A 17,545-nucleotide genomic window follows, 5' to 3' on the forward strand; every position below is an offset into this window, starting at 1 on the left:
TGCATGAATTCTATGTAATCATATTTTTTGGCATGTGATAAAGTATTAGATTGTATACAAATATATTCTATGTGACTAAGTGCTCAGTGGGAGTTACAGATGCTTGTACTAAGGGGAGTTACGACTGCATGTTCTAAGGGGGAGCATCAAGATCATCAAGATATGGTATCATTGGCGGTGTACAGATGTTGTTTTAAACTAGATCTCATATTAGTATGATAAGTCTGTGAGATGTTGTAATATTCTGTGATGAGTTGTATGATTGTATGATGAGTCGTATATGATTGTGTTTTGTCATGAAATTAACAAAGAGGGAAATTATAAGTGTTTATACTTAAGCATAATTAGAATTGTCAAATTTCATAGTCCTGAAAGGAACACAAGCACTCATGAAGATACTCTTCAACAACTCATGAAGAACTCATAAAGACTCGATCAATATCTTAAGGAAGACTGAACATCTCAAGCCTTAAATTACTTGGTTTAAAGATCGGAACACTTTGTATGTGTCAACCATTAGGTGGTATAACCTTAGATTGACCCTAGGTTAGGTGTATTTCACATGATATCACGATAACATATGATTCTAAGTAAAATATACTAAAGTTAGGCCAGCCCGACCTCAGGCTCAATAAGCCTAACTACCTTCGGCCAACCAACATAATTTGGACAAGTATATAGTAAGAAAGATTTTTTCCAAAGTAGGTTTGGCCAACCCAACCTTGGGTTCGGCTAGCCGAACCTGTTTGCTCGGCTAGCCCGAAGTATGTTCGGTCAAGTTTCCATCAAGAAAAGATTTCATATCTCATGGAGATTCGACTAGCTGAACCATGTATTTGTCTAGCCGAATGGGTGATTTGGCCAGTAGAATTTTAACTTGGGCCAGCAAAATTTTTGAAAGATTTCATCCTGCAAAATCTGAAGATACGTTGGAATGCAATCGTTGGAATTCGGTCAGCCGAACCTAAAATTAGGTCAACTGAATTTCCAAATCCTTTGGTTATAAATAGAGGTTTTCTCTCACTCATTAAAACACGAAAATTTGAGATCTATCTTCTCAAGTAAAGAGTGAAAGTTCAAGCCTCCTTAAGCTAATTGTGCGATAATTCTTTTTTTTGATTTAGCTTATTTTATTCTCTTTCTAAGTTAGTTTAATTTTTTTAATAGAGTAATCCATAATGTACTTGAGAATTAGAGAATTTAATTTGTAGCAATAAGGTATTATTTATTACATTGAAAATATATTAGATCCCTATATTCTTTTAGATTGAACACATATATGGCTTTATCAATATCCCAAGAAAGAAAATCACTGCAATGAAGCTACAGTTATGTCTTCGACTCGCCAATTGAACATAAGTACTGTATTTAATTTTATTTCATTTTGGATTTTTCTGAGATAGCTTGGAAATCTCAGTGGGTTGTTTTGTGATGATCCCGTGAAAATCACAAAGCAGGTTATTTTGTGGCGAGCCCATGAAAACTACAAAGAGGGTTTTATTGTAATAGCCCATGAAAATTACTAAGAGGGTTTTGTTGTGATAGCCTGTGAAAATCACAAGAATTATATAAGGTTGTTAAGGTAACCCTGTGAAAACCTTGAAATAGTGAAAGCCAGAACTACAAGGGTAGTAATTTTGGAAGTAGAATAGGTGTGGAGTTTAAGCAGCGAACCATTATAACTCATTGTGCATGATGGTGAATGTTTAATTCTTTATATTCTTTCTTTGTAATTGATTGTCTCTTTCTAAGTTTGATATTTTGATTTCAAAAATGTCGTGAAATAAGGTTGTCCTGCCCAAATCTTTTAAGTGAAGGTTGTCTTATGAACTATTTTAAATTAATATTTCAATACTTAGCAATTGAGAGTATTTATTTTATTATTCCGTATTATATCGAAATATTTTGTATTGTCCTATCACCCCCCCTCTAGGACATCTATAGCTCGTACTTTCAGAGGTCATTAACATAGCTTGTTACTTGGTAAATAGATCCCCTTCTATAGCCATTAAATGTAAAATTTTAGAGAAAGTATGGAGTAATCAGCAGGTAGACAACTTGGGACTGTGCATATTTGGTTGTGATGTTTTCTCGTATCATCGGTTAAGAGAAATAAGCTAGACCAAAGGGCTGAAAAGTGTATCTTTGTCAGCTATGGTAATTGTATGTAGGGGTACAGGGTATATGACCTGGTCACATGGAAAATCATCTTTATCTGCGACGTCAAATTTGACAAGGGATTCTTGTTCTATAAGGTTGAGCACAAGGAAGTAGAAAAGTTGGTTGTGGATGTTTGGTTAGAAAGAGATTAGACACAGGTTGATACTGAGACATAGACACAGGTATAGGAGTAGGTGGAGTAGCCACCTGTGAGAAGGAATCCACCATGGGATCGCAGATTACCGGCGAGATACAGGGATGACTCAAATATTGCATTTTCCTCATTATGGGTGATGGAGATCTATCTACTTTTCAAAAGGCTCTTGATGAGACAGATGTTGAAAAGTGGAAAGCAATTATAAATGATGAGATAGACTCCTTGTATAAAAATGAGATGTGGGAGCTGGTGGAGCTTCCCTTCAATCGTAAAGTGATTAGGTGCAAGTGAAATCTTCAAGAAGAAACGTGATAGGTACAAGGCAAGGTTGGTAGTGAAGGGATACACTCAGAGAGAATTCATCAACTTCACTAAGATCTTCACACATGTGGTGAAGTAAGTATTTACCAGATTCATGTTAGCATTGGTTGCCCAATACGATCTCGAGCTAGAACAGGTGGATGTTAAGACTGCCTTCCTACATGGAGAATTGGAAGAACAGATTTACATAAAGTAATCAAAAGGTTTTGAAATACAAGGGGCAAAGAATAAGGTTTGCAGGTTGAAGAGGTCGTTATATAGCCTGAAACAGTTGCCTAGGCAGTGGTACAGAATATTGATTCTTTCATGGTGAGTTAAAAGTTTATCAGGAGTAAGTATGATCATTGTGTCTATTACAAGACAATAAATGATAGGAAATTCATTATCCTGGTTTTGTATATCAATGGCATATTTATCATTAGTTATAACATGTCTAAGATTGATATACTAAAGACTTAGTTATCAGTGACATTTGAGATGAAAGATTTGGGGGCTACAAAGAGAGTTCTCGGCTTTCACGTACACAGAAACATGAGAAGGAGCAGGCTAAGGTTATCTTAGGTAGAATACCTTGAGAATGTATTGACGAAGTATGAGATGAGAAATGCAAAGCCCATCAATGTTCCACACGCAACTCATTTTTAGCTATCTTCTGAATAGTGTCCTAAAATTATGAAGAAAAGTAGAATGTGTCTTATGTGCTTTATTCGAGTGCGGTTGGCAGCTTGATGTATGTCATGGTCTGTATAAGACCAGATATTTCACATGTAGTAGGTATTGCTAGTAGATATATGTTTAACCCCGGCAAGCAACACTAAGAGGCAGTGAAATGACTACTTTGATATATTTGAGGTACACAGGACTACGACTAGACATTTGAAAAATCAGAGGATGAATTAGTAAGCTATGTGGATTTAGATTATACTGGCAGTATAGATAATAATAGGTCGATTTCTAGTTACTTGTATGTGCTAGCGGGTGGAGCCATCAGTTGGATGTTGAAGCTTCAATTTGTAGTGGCTCCTTTCACAGCCGAAGTTAAGTATATGGTAGTGGCAGAAGCATTAAAGGAAGATGTTTGGTTGAGAGGAATGATAAATCAGTTTAGGTTTTAGTAGGAAGCCGTGCCGGTTAATTGTGACAAGGAAAAACCTATCAATTTAATTAAAAATTATGTTTATCACTCACGTACTAAACTTATTAATGTGTGTAATCATTTTATCTGTAAGTGTTTGAGGAAGGAGGTGTGTCTTTAAAGAAGATCCACACAAGCGTGTATCCGGCTGACATGTTTACTAAGGTGGTTCTCATAGAGAAGTTCGAGTTCTATGCAACTTCTCTAGGCTTTGCAAAGGTGTAAATGAAAGATGAAGTGTGCACGAGAAGTGATGATGGAGTTGTGATGGAAGGCAGGATTAGAGATGATAATTGATAAGGAGATATGATGAATGAAGATTGAAGAATGGTGGAAATTGTTCTTTATGTCTTAAATCTAACAATAACAGGGTTTGTCAATGCCATTTACAGATCACTCCATGTCATCGACAGGTGCTTGATCTCATCGAGAAAATTCAAAAATCCATGTTGGTTGCTAGAACAATTTAATGTTGCTACCCGATGACATTAAAGGAGTTCGATGCCACTAATAGATCCTCAATGGGCAGTCCATGCCATCGAAGGTCCCATCGAACGCACGCACAGAGTTACGTAAGTGCGGGATTTGTTTCCTATTCCAGTTGTAATAGTTTATATATCAAGTGCAGTCGGGATTTAGGATAGAGAGAGGTGTTCTAGGGCTTTATAAATCGTTCCTAAGGGTTCAAGGTCATAATTAGGGCTTATGAAGTAGATTTGAGGCATATTCGAATCGGTATGATCCTATCTCTTGTAATTTATGCTTTCATAGTGCATTACTCGTTGTTTTGTGTCGTGGTTTTTTTTGAAAGGGTTTTTCCACATAAAATTCAGATTTTTCTTGTTTAGACTTGCTTGTGCGATTATGAACACTTTTCTTGATTCATCTCTAAGTGTTTCTGTGGTTTTCAACATAAATAATACACAGTTTCTCCTAAACATTAAATTTATTGGATTTATAGATCTTTGAACTAAGATCCCTAATCCCTTTACCCTGTGTGGTTGATAATCTGAACGGGAGATATGCTGACTAAGAATTCACTTTATTTATTAGCTTTATGAAGTCAATTTGACTTTGAATTTATGCCATGTTTGTGTTTTGAAGTTTGGGTTTGGGCAATGGATGTTACCAAATGGCTCACGGGACATGCTACGTGTGTGGTTGATGTCTTAAACTATGAGAAGTTTACAGTACGTGGTTGTCTGCATCTGAAGGTTGCACAAGATTCTTGCAACACTACATTTTGTGGGGCTCACGATGATTTATATGTTATATGCACCAATTTGCTTCACCGACATATTTTAGTAAGGCACCCACAATCATTACAAGTACTGCTTGTTGGGGAACCGTGAAAGCACGCATAGATGAATCAAGTGAAGTAATCTAATCATACTAAGCAAGCACAATGTAAACACTCTGAATTTAACGTGGAAAAACTCTTGTGAGAAAAAATCACGGCACAAAGTGACAAATAATCACTATGAAAGAAAAAATTAGAAGAGAAGAGAGATTACCCGATCCGAACAACCCCGAATCAATCCCCAAGCTACACCCTTGAAACCCTAGGACTAATTTAAAAGCCTTGGATTACCTCTCAATCCTAATTACACTCAAATATATAGCCTTTAGAAGAATCAAAATTGAAATTAAAAACAAATCTCACAGATCTGTAATTTTGTGCATATGTTCGATGAGACTTCGATGTCATCGAACTTACTTTCGATGGCATCGAACCCACTTTGATGTCATCGAAATAACAACAAAATTGTCTAGAGACAAAATGTCACGCCCCAGGCTCGATAACCAGATTCACAAGGAACCCGATAGTCGGTTCTGGCTGCAACAACCTCCGTAGTACCCTATTCTCGGCTCTTGAGGCAGGTTCCGATCCTAGGATCCCGCAAGGAAGATTTCCATAACCGTGTAACCATTTCTAATATGATCATACCTAAGATTACAGTAAGTATATCTGAGAATAACAAAGGCACACATAACAAAATCCACTATAAATTTAAACTTTTACAAGTACAAAACAGAAAAGAAATACATCTGATAGCAAAAGAGGTAGGAAGAAGATCTGCAATACTAGGGGAGGGGGGGTCCTCTGCTCAACTCTAATCCAAGCTTTGCCACTATGATGTTGAGCTAGGATCTCCTGCACGCATCAATCGTGCATAAGCTTATATAAGCTTAGAGGGTGGTGAAGGTGTGTGATAATGGTGCACAAAAGAATAATAAGAGATACAGGAAGGGAAACATGAAAAATGATAATATCACTAGCCTTGCTGAGGCTTAACATGAATACAATGCAATGAGTACTGGGCGCCTTACCAAGGCGGTGCATAAAGGGGCTTAAGTAGTCAATGCGAATGAAATGCGAAGTGATACCAGTGCTCATATCCAATTCCATATCTCAAGTACATTTCCAATTATGAGGAAATCATCGGGGTCCAGTACACTGCTAGATGACTGCCACTCTATAGACCCGTACATTTAAACGCGCGTAAGAAACCTCACTACCTGCTTGTGGACAGCCAATCACCAACAAGGCCTGATGGTAGCAGACCCATTTACTAGCTGGTCAGACTCAGCTTAGTAATGCCTCCTTACATCAGGCGAGTAAGGCTACACCCCTACCCAACCAACTACATGACAGTTAGAGTCACGGCCTAACGGTATAAGGCCCTCGTGCGCTCATAGTTTCCACTCGGTCATGGCGTTGGGGCAGATCCTTGGTACCATGGAAGTTTTAGAAATTTCACCTATGGGCATCCTATGCACCCTGTATTCTTAAATAACATTTTCGGTGTCCACACATACCACTATCCACGAATGTCACTATGGAGGCAAGGCCCTGATGAAACAAGGGCAGATCATCATGAAATGTGATGCCAATGCATGAGTCACGTACATAGATCATGCACTAGCTTCAAGCACTTGATGTGCACAAGGGGAGAAACTTCATCCCTCTATCAAGTCAACCATTGACCACACACAATGTAATCTATTCAAAAAAAATAATGCATATAAGTCATAATGGTGTAGGTGTGCTACTCAGTGATGATGATGAGAATTATACTCCTCCGTCCCAAAGAGGGACAAGGCCTAGATACATAGACATGTGTTCTAAAGAGAAGTTCTCTAGTGGGGGCCCAATACTTTGGGGTAGCCCACAAGCTAAGATAGTTATAAAGCCCAAGGGGTAGCGGTCCTAATCAAGGGCCCAAGGTGGTCCTTCAAACACCTATAGGAACCCTATGGGCTTACCTTAGGGCCACCAAGTAGGACATCTAACCTCAATTGGGTCCTAAAAGGTAGCCCGTTACCTACACATATATAAGACAAAGCCCAAGGCCTAAGCAATCCTTGTCCTAGTGGGCCATACACTGAGCCCAATACTTAGGTAGCATGGTGGGCTCTAAGTAAGGTTTGAGTCCAACTATAAAGATCATAAGACTACTCATTGTGGTGGACCTAATGGGCAATCCATTATTCCAACATATGGGTAATCCTTATATTTAAAACAAGTAAGTTGGGCCTCACATCTTGGCCCAAGTATGGATTTATTTTAATGGGCAAGCAAGGGCCCAACTACTTGAACATTTAGCCCATAAAACTCATCACAATGGCATAATAAATATAGGCCCCAAGGGTCTAATGGGCCTATCAAAAGTTCCATCCCAACCAAGGCTATATGGTCCAACAATTAGTTAGAAGTATGGACCCAATAAAAACCCCAACTAGGGTGGGCCTCAAGCATGCACTAATTAAGCCTAAAATCTAATAAAAAATGGGACAAGATATGTGTAATATTGTCCCTAAATTTGGTGGACCATGATGACCCAAAACATTCATTTATGGGTAGCAACTTTGGGCCTATTGCTGAAATTCCAGCCCACCCACAATTTGGCTTGCTGGAAATTCAAAAATAATTAATTTATATATTTATTTTAGTTCCTGATGACCCATACATGTCATAAGGGGGTCCATCAGATAAAGGGAGTAGATTAAACACATAAATCAGATGGGCCATGCTGCTGGACTAGACGTCCAGTAGCAGCCTAATGGGCTGGGCGTCCCATGGTGGGTATTCCTATGGGCCTAGGTAAATGGGCCCAAAACTCATCCAAATGTGCCCCAAATAGATGCTATTGAAGGAGGTAATGATCAAGCCCCCTATGGACCCCACATGGATGAATGGTGGGATATAAAATACATTAAGGTGGGCCCACAAAGTGGCCTGGATGGTCAACCAAGGCTGGACGCCCCAGCCTGGGCATCCCAGTTTAGTGGGCCACTCTAGGCCGCACCAAGGTCGGTACAGGGGCCCGATGGCCCTGAAAATTTGCAGGGAGGTCCTTCCATGGGTGGGCCACACCTTCATAAAATTTTGTGATTTTTAGATACTCAAAAATATTTTAATTAAATTCGGGATTACAATCTGTTTAAAGTAAAATGTTGTTGTCCATGCAATGTTTATCCAATAAGATGGACCCAAACTTCATATAGGAGATGAGGGATGGATGATTAGTATTTTTTCCATAAAATATAGCAAAGTGGGGTCCACAAAAGTGGCCCACCACTTAGAAAAATAAGCTAGAATTTGGGTTTTCCCCACATTCTTTTGGGCTAGACTGTCCAGCAAGGTGGACCGCACACCCGTTTTTGGGCCCCCTATTTGGGCCCCCCTATTTGGGTACCATATCATGGGCCATCTGAGGTGTGATCCACCATACTTCAAGGTGGGGTCCACACCTTCATATTACACCCCACAATCATCAAGAAGAAATAGTAGAATCATAGACTAAATCCATACCAAACATCAGCTAAAGCAGTCCATGTAAACAGTCCAGATTTTTGGACATCAATACATGGCTGGACATATCAGCCTACAACCATATATATTTGGCAAATAAAATAATGTGTGCCCTTCCTTAGTGGGCCCCACATATGTCCAGATCAAAGACTTAGGTCAGGGCACTTGCATGCATCAAAATATAGTGCCTAAAAATCATAAAATAGAGGGTATGGGCGTCGCACCCTTGTTGGATTTTTTGGGACGTCCCAGGCCCACCAAGTGGGCAACACATAACATCATCCATCATAAGAGAAAAGAAAGGAAAAAGGGCAATCTGACGAAGGGGTAGGGCCCCGCCACTAATGGGCCCTCCCAAGAATGAATCATACCCATACAACTACATTGATTGTACATGCAACATAAAATCACTACATAATTGCTATGGATGGTTGGGATGCTATCCCAACATGACATTTAAGGTCTAGATTACCTTGAGATGGAGTGGATCATGAAATACATCATGATGGGGTCCATGGAGGATGACCTCATCATGAAAGATGACATACATGTAGGATGGGCCAAAGGGCCACATCCATGGGATCCCCACCATGGATTGGTGGGTCACATATGATCCAACTATGAAGAAATGAAAAAAATCAAAGAATAAAAGGAAATCAGCAAAAAGGATAGTCACCCACAAAGAATCCAACTCTTAAACTTCTATATCATGAAAATCTTGGAGCAAGGAGAAGATTTTGATGATTGAGATGTATCTTCAAGGGTTGGATTGGAGGGGTTATGGGTTTAGAGGGCTAGAGAATTTGGGTATTTTTGGGATGTTGGAGAAGAAGGTTACTAGCTATGGAGGAAGAAATGAGAAGGAGGGAGAGATAAGGAGAGAGAGAGATAGAAATCATGATGGTTTTGTAAGAAAAATAATCATTGCCTAAGGGAGGAGTTTATAATGTTGTAGGTTAGACTAGGTCTCTTGGTGGTGTGTGAGATTGGTGGTGTTAGATATGGAGTCTTTGTATAGTGTGGGTGGTGTACCTTGTAACTTGTGCCAAGGGTGGTGGTCCACATGTATTCCACCTAAGTGGGCCACATAATCAAGGGTCATATAATGAAATGTACACAACTTTTGATTTACAAGTCGGATGGACGCACAAGACGCATAGTTGGAACTATGACGATGCGAACAACATGGCATAGGTCTTAAGCCGATCTGAGTCGGGTCGACGTGACCAGAATTAAGGATGACCGCAAACACTATCCTAGGGTCGCGGGTCACCGGGATTCGACCGGTAAGACTGTGAGACCAAGAGAAATGAAATGCATACCCACACATACATGCACACAGAAGAAATCTTGGGTTGGGTCTTACACAAAACATGAAAAATTGAATTTTCTCGATTACATCAAACCATCTTTGATGTCATCGAACTTGATCTTCAATGTCATCGAACACTCTTCAATGACATCGAAATAACACACAATATGTCCAACAACCAACTAGAGAAGATCCAAAAATTCTCGATGGCATTGAGCAACTGTTCGATGAGATCGAACAATGCTCGATGGCATCGACAGACCTTGTTTCTGAATTGATTTAAGACATCTAAAAACAACATTGCTTTCTATATGAAAATTTTCAACTGAATGCCCAAGTCCTAATATGCCACTTGATATAAATCTAGATATGTATTTACCTGATACTTACCTTTATTTTGATATTCATCTTAATCTGTGTTTTGAAGTTTGGGTTTTCATTGGATGGAATGTGGTCCCTGCAAATTGCTAGTGAGGGAGGAACTATTCTTATCTCACTAATGATTTGAGGTAAAACACTTAATGCAATTCTCATTTACAAAGTAACCCCAAATACATCCTACTAGTGACGTTCATGTATTAACATGCATTGAAGAAATAAATAGTTGTTATTGTTTGAAATTATTACTATTCATTTTCAAGTGAGGAGTGTCATATACGGACTAAGAATAAGCTTTGTGTTCTGTGGGTGGAAGACAAGAAAAGCCACATGCGGATGCTGAACATCTCAAATATGGAAGATCTAATTGTATGGAAGATCTAATTGCAAATTCGATTAATATATTAGAACCAACCCTAATAGATGCCGATGGAAATGAATGCCAAGACAGTATGATCCTTACATTATGTTCTTATTTCTTTTTCTTTCCTGATCATTGCTGGCTATTTATAACTACGAAATCATTTGTTTATCATCATCACATCATTATAGCCTTGTCATTTCCATTTGAGGTTATCTTTTGTCAAAAGCTCCTACCCATTTGGTAAGTGAAACAAAAAGCCGTGATTGGTAAAACATTAATTGAGAAACCTTCCTATGTACATAGTTGCATTTGGACTTGTTGGTATCCATCTCACCTATAAGGATTAGGGAGTATCCATCAAGTACAATCCACTCTTCATAGGTTGTACTAAAAGAACCATTACTAAATGGATGATCTAAACCATCCATTTAATGGCATTCAAAAATAGATGGACAAAATTGTAAATAGAAGATAGGTATAACCATGGATCTGGGACTATCCAATTGTTGTATTGCATAGTAGTAGAGGAAGAGTGGACAAACTTGATGGAGGGTCCAGATTGTTGTTGTGGATGCCAATGAGTCCAAATACAACTATATGCATTGGAAAGTTTCCATACAAAGCCTACGAGAACATTTATGTTTGAAATCTCTTTATGATTCATTGATGAGAGCTTCTTCAAGAGAATCTTTGACTTTCAAAAGTAATATATATGTTAGGGATTTTGACTATACTAGCATTGTGGTATGGTCAAATTCTCGAAAAGGAAGGGATGTTTCAAATATTCCGATGGTAGTCTACTTACAAGTTTTTAAAAGTTTTTTTTGGATTAAATTGCTCTGCTTTGGAACTTGGTCTTTGTACAGAGCTTCTTTTTCTTCTTTCTTTATTATTTCCCTAGAGCTTCTTCTTCTTTTTCAAACATGTTTTCTAGGGAACCACCACCACCCCTATCGACAACATTTTCTAGTGTACATTCACCGCCATCAATTTCTTCAGCATGGGCATCGCCAACAACTTATAAGGCCCTAAAAAAGTGTTGTTTTTTATCTGAAAATCACGTTTCTTAGAGATAGAAGTCATTGATACGTGAAAAATATTTTAAATGATTTTATTTTATTTTATTGTAAAATAACATTTTCTTATAAATGGAAGCCACTTTTGATTGTGGATAAAGAGGGATGGTTGTGGTTGTTGTTATTGTGGGCAGAAGTGATTGTCAAAAGGGATTTAAGGTAGATAAGGATGGTTGTGGTTGTTATGTGGAAGACAATGAATGAGATTGAATTTGGATTTTGTAATGTATTTCATTGGTTGAAGTGGTGATCATGTGTTAAGGGTCTGGGTTGTCTGTGTTAAGGGTCTAGGTTGTCATGTGTTAAGGATTTGGATATAGGTTGTCAAGGGTCTAGGTTATCATGTGTTAAGGGTTTGGGTTGTGGTTGTCATATATTAAGCATTTAGGTTATCATATATTAAGGGTGTGGGTCATGGTTGTTGCTATGGGTAAAAATGGACTGACTAAACAACTGCAAACGGAATAGAAAACAAGGTAAGTAGCTCGGAAAAAGGAGGTCGGGTAAGAGCTCAGTATAGATAATTGAGCACGACCTCCACGATCAGCTTAAGCACTAACCACAAGCAGTGACCATAGTTCTGTCTGACATCTCACTGTTACAACCAACGAATGACTAAGTACCTACTCGACCTTAGAGACTTGCTCCAACCACAATTAATAGTTCAGTTAGGTCAGTAGGACCTCAGCCAAACCAAGTTAGAGCTCGACTCGGCTACTGATTGCATACCCTCGAAAGCCGACCACCCCAACTTAGAGGACGACATCGATAGTCCATCATGGTCTCCTTGGGACCCGACCACTGAGAGATCTATTTCCTACACAAGGAGGGTTAATCCCCCGAGATCTTCATCGAGAATCATGCTGAGGATAACGCCTGAGATCCCGAGGATAATTCCTTGCATGATATGTGACTGTATAGAAGATTCATTGCCGTATATGTAATCAACACCATAGGGCTATAAATAACATCCCCACTCATGGTAAAAGGTATGCACAACAACCCTAGTTCTATTAGACCTAGAATGCATGTTCTGACTTTGGCATCAAAGGGTTCCCTGAAGCAACAAAGGTCCACATTGTGGTTTGGTATTGCAGGTACATGATGATCTAGAAGGGATGACCAAATTTCTACATCAAGAATTGTCATGTGTCAAAGGTATAGGTTGTTATGTGTTACGAGTCGAGGTTGTCATGTGTGAAGGGTCAACGATGATACACAGTAATCTAGACCCTTAACATATGACAACCTTGACCCTTCAAAAGAAATGTCTATGGTACTAATGGCTATGGATCTAGTTTGTAGCCTTTGGTAGTGAATGCATGACAACATCAACCCTTAACACATGACAACCTCGACTCTTAACACATGATCACCTCGACCCTTAACACATGACAACCACAACTCTTAACATATGATAACCTTGACCTTAACAACCTTGACGCTTAATGCATGATAACCTTAACCCTTAACACAAGACAACCTTGACCCTAACTCTTAACACTATAAGGGCACCATCTGTGGGGCTCACTATTGAGTATGTGTTAAGTGTCGGGATTGTCATGAGTTAAGGGTCTAGGTTGTCATGTATTAATCGTTGTGTGGCCCATAATGGGATATGTATCAAAGATCTACTCCATTCATTAGATTAAGTGGACTACACCACAAGAAAACTTCTAAGGGCATTCATACATCGTCTGTGGGGTCCACCTCGTATATGTGTGAAATTCGCTCCATCCATTAACTTCAGAATTTCATGAAAGGCCATCATTGGAAGTATAATCAACATCTGCATGTCACATTGACCACATCATAAGAAAATAGTATGTATCGAATGGATACAATTATCAGTTATTAGGTTTTGTGGGCCACACTGAGATCGTGTTAACAAGAAGTTAGCATCTTCCTATATAAATAGAGTGTCATGCCCTGAACTCGGAAACCCGGCTCACAAAATTCCCGATCACCAAATCCGGCGCCGACAGCCTCCGTACAACCCCATTCTCGGCTCCCGGCACCCATTTACCAGATTCTGATCCTGAGATACTACAAGGAGGATTTATATCATCAGTCTGATTCATAATGAGCATAACCAAAAGCATAACCCACGAACAATAACCATAAGAACACCTTCACAAAATCTACTATGATAAAAAACTTTTGGATACAGTGCGTATGAAAGGGAAATACAATATAACGAAAGCAACAAAACTTTAGAAGCTCGTCTGCATGCTCCTGCTGCTACTATGTTACAGCTGTGTCCTGGCGTCACTTGCACGCATTAATTGTGCATAAACTTATAGAAAGCTTAGAAGGTGGTGTAAGTGTGTGCGTAATATAAGCGTGCTCATAATGCAAGGTCAAAGTAATGAGGAATCATGGTGATGAACACATGAATGCAATCAGCCGTACCAAGGCTATGCGGTGCAAGATATGAATACTAACAACCATAACACGGCCATGCGATGCGAGATGCAACTCAAGCATGCCAATCCTCATCATATATCAGTACAGTTCTCATTCTGGATAATCACCGGGGTTTAGTACACTCCAAGTGGCACTGCCGCTCTCCTAGCCGCACAATCCAAGTGAGCATAAGAAACCTCACTATTCGCCTGGCCAATAGTCTGCCAATACCTATCCGGCATGTCGATAGTAGATCTATTCATGAGCTGGTCAAACTCAGCCTAATATTTCCCCCTACCCTCGGGCGAGTAAGGCCACACCCCTTTCCAACCGACCACAACACAGTGGGAGACGCGGCCTCCTGGTATTCGGCCCTCATGCGCTCATATATCTACTCAGTCTCGACGTTGGAGTCATCTTCTAGTACCATCGGGTTTAGAGATTTTCACCCAGGGACATCTATGGTGCCCGTATGCTAGAACCAATCATTTTTGGTATCCAATCCAGCCACCCACGAAGTGTTTGTGGAGGCTATGGGCCTGATATCACTAGGGCATACAATGAGCACAATCACACGAATGCAAGTGCATGAATCATACCATCAGACATGCAACAATCCTGCGCATACCGCGCGATCATGTAGGGCAACTCCGCCTATCGGGGAGTCCATAAACCATCTACCCGAAGGCATGTGCAATGATCAGTCAATCCCCACATCAGGTATACATATAATGCGTACGATCATGAATCATGAATCTATACTATACATGTTATGTGGTGATGGGCTTTGATCAAAACGAAGATGGACCTAAACGGCCTACACACTGCAAGTATGGGCCTATTAATGGGCCCTAGGGAGAGTGACAATGCGGACATTTAACCGACATCGTCCGTACAATGTGGGCATCTAACCAACATTGCTCCCAAGGCACTACCGCTATAAGAGTCAACACATAAATCATGGTGGAATCACATTATAATGGGCCTCATGTACATCTCATTGGGCCTCGACCCATGGGCCTCCAATACATCAAATGGGCCTCATGCATGGGTCACGTATATATATATATATATATATCAAGGTGGGCGTCAACGACAGGCCATAAATGCATCAACATGGGCCTAGTCACATGGGCCTTGCATATATTACAATGGGCCTCATAATATGGGCCTTATATAATTTAAGGTGGGCCTCAACAAGGTCCACTAATACATTAAAATGGGCTTCAACAATGGGCCTTAAATTATCTCCAAAATGGTTGGACAGTTTGGATGAAAATCAGTGCAACCACGTATTTGCAGAAAATCAGTTCTGGATGGTTGGGCACTGTTTGAGTAAATGAGGGAAAGAGAATATTAAGAGTGATGGATGGAGTGGTGGGTGTAAGAAAAAGTGATGGGAAAGTAGGATTGTGTTTGAAATTTGTGAAAAGAAGTATGGTTGTGGTTGAAAATGTGAAAAAGAGGAATGGTGAGGTTAAGAGAGAGTGGACTTTTGAAAAAAGTAGGGATGTGTTGTTGTACTTTGGGTAAGGCTTGTACTTGACATTAATTGATGGGACATATCGTAGAGATTCCCTCAAAATTCGCAACGCATGGCGTTTCTTTAAAATGAACACAGGCCCATATCTCCTGGCCTGGGTATCGGTTTAGTGCACAAGTCGCGGCGTTGGAACCGCGGCGACGGCGCGATCGCTATAATACAAGTTTTGGTTCGAACCGACTTAGGTATGCGGGACCCGGTTTAGGATCGCGCGCAATCATCGGATACGGTGCGAAGGTTGCCGAAATTCGACCGGAAGGACCGCGGAAGCTAACGGAGCAGTACAGACTAGGACACGGGTCTTACATAGAGGACTAGAAAGAAAATACACAGATTGGATCTAGGTTCCAGTAGGCTTAATAACAAATCTCTTCCACGTTACTTTTTCGAGATTGGATACTATGTAACTTCTTTATTCAAAATTCGTATACCTGTTGATCCAAAGACAAGCAATTTAGTCCAAAAAACTTTTAAAAACTTATTAGTAGACTACCTTGGGAATATTTGAAACTTCCCTTTATTTTCGAGAATTTGACCATATCATAATGCTAGTATGGTCAAAATCCCTATATGTTATTGAATTCCTTTTGACACGCAAGGGCCATTACATGCTTACATCATTGTTTTAGGAGGGAAGACTTGCTACCTTTTAGAATTGCAAGCGTGTAAGGACGTTATTGTGGTGGACTAAACTAGTCTGCAACTGAGAATGATTGTTGGGTGCGTAAAGATAGAATTAATACCACTTATTCTCATAAAGGCGATGGTTGTAGGCAGAGACATATGAGGGCTTGAGGGTGGGTTTTCTTTTATGTATTTGGACCATTTTTAACTTTTTGTGTGTGTGTGTGTGTGTGTGTGTGTGTGTGTGTGTGTGTGTGTGTGTAATTGTAAAGTAATATTTTTACTTAATATTCATTTTTAATTGTGTTGTGCAACATTCTTTAGATTTCAAATATTAAATATATATATATATATAGGTTCCGATCAAAATATTTAAAAAATATAAAGGTTGGAATCAAAATATAAATAAAAAATATTTTTTTACTGGCGGTCAGCACCTATACCGGCGCATCTTTACAGTTTTTACCGGCATTTTTCATGGCATATACTGCCGGTTGCATGCCTTTGTAACTATGCTTGGCTTGTTGGGAGCCTTTTACTGACACTTCGATAGGCTTCTACTAGCATTTTTATAGGTCTAAATGGCATTTTGGCAGACCTTTCCCCACGTTTCGGTAGACCTTTCGTAATGCTTTTCATGTTGTTCCCGGTGTTTCGACAGAACTTTATCAGTGCATCGACAGGCCTTTGGCGGCACTGTTCAAGCCTTTTCCAGCAACCAGTAAAAATGCCAGTAAAGCCACCGACAAATGTTTAATCTACACTGGCCTGGCAGCAAAAATGCCGGTAAACAATGCTGGCCGCAGGAGAATCCTCTGCAGGTGCCCTTTTTTGAGTGTTTGTCTAGCCACCGGTAAAGTTCATTTTCTTACAGTGACATCACTACAACAAATGGGACATTTAGCGGCGCTCATAAGCGCCGCTAAAAGTCCCTAAAAGCACCGGTGATTTTATTAGTGGCGCTAATCAAGCGCCGATAAATGGGTATGTCACTAAAGGTAATAACGACGCTAGTTAACTTTTACCGGCGCTTTTCTGAGCGCCGCAATTATCTTTTTCCCCGACGCGAATAAGCGTTGCTAAAAATCACTTAGAGCGCCGGTAAAAGTGGTTTGTGGACACTTTTAAGTGCCGTAAGATTTCTACACGAGCGCCGCTAAAAGCCTTTGTATGGATTTGCCAGGCTCTAGCATGCCAGTAATTTTTTATTATATATAATTCAATCAAAACCTGTATTTTTTAAATATTTGAAA

General features: G+C 39.7%; 1 protein-coding gene across 1 annotated transcript in view; it reads right to left on the reverse strand.

Moving 5' to 3' along the window:
* LOC131251557 (ATP-dependent DNA helicase Q-like 2) overlaps positions 1-17,545 on the reverse strand; it is a 36,558-nt gene that overhangs the window by 18,547 nt on the left and 466 nt on the right. The gene's annotated exons all lie outside the window — the stretch shown is intronic.

This window comes from Magnolia sinica, chromosome 1 (assembly GCF_029962835.1).
Source record: "Magnolia sinica isolate HGM2019 chromosome 1, MsV1, whole genome shotgun sequence".
Classification (NCBI taxonomy): Eukaryota; Viridiplantae; Streptophyta; class Magnoliopsida; order Magnoliales; family Magnoliaceae; genus Magnolia; species Magnolia sinica.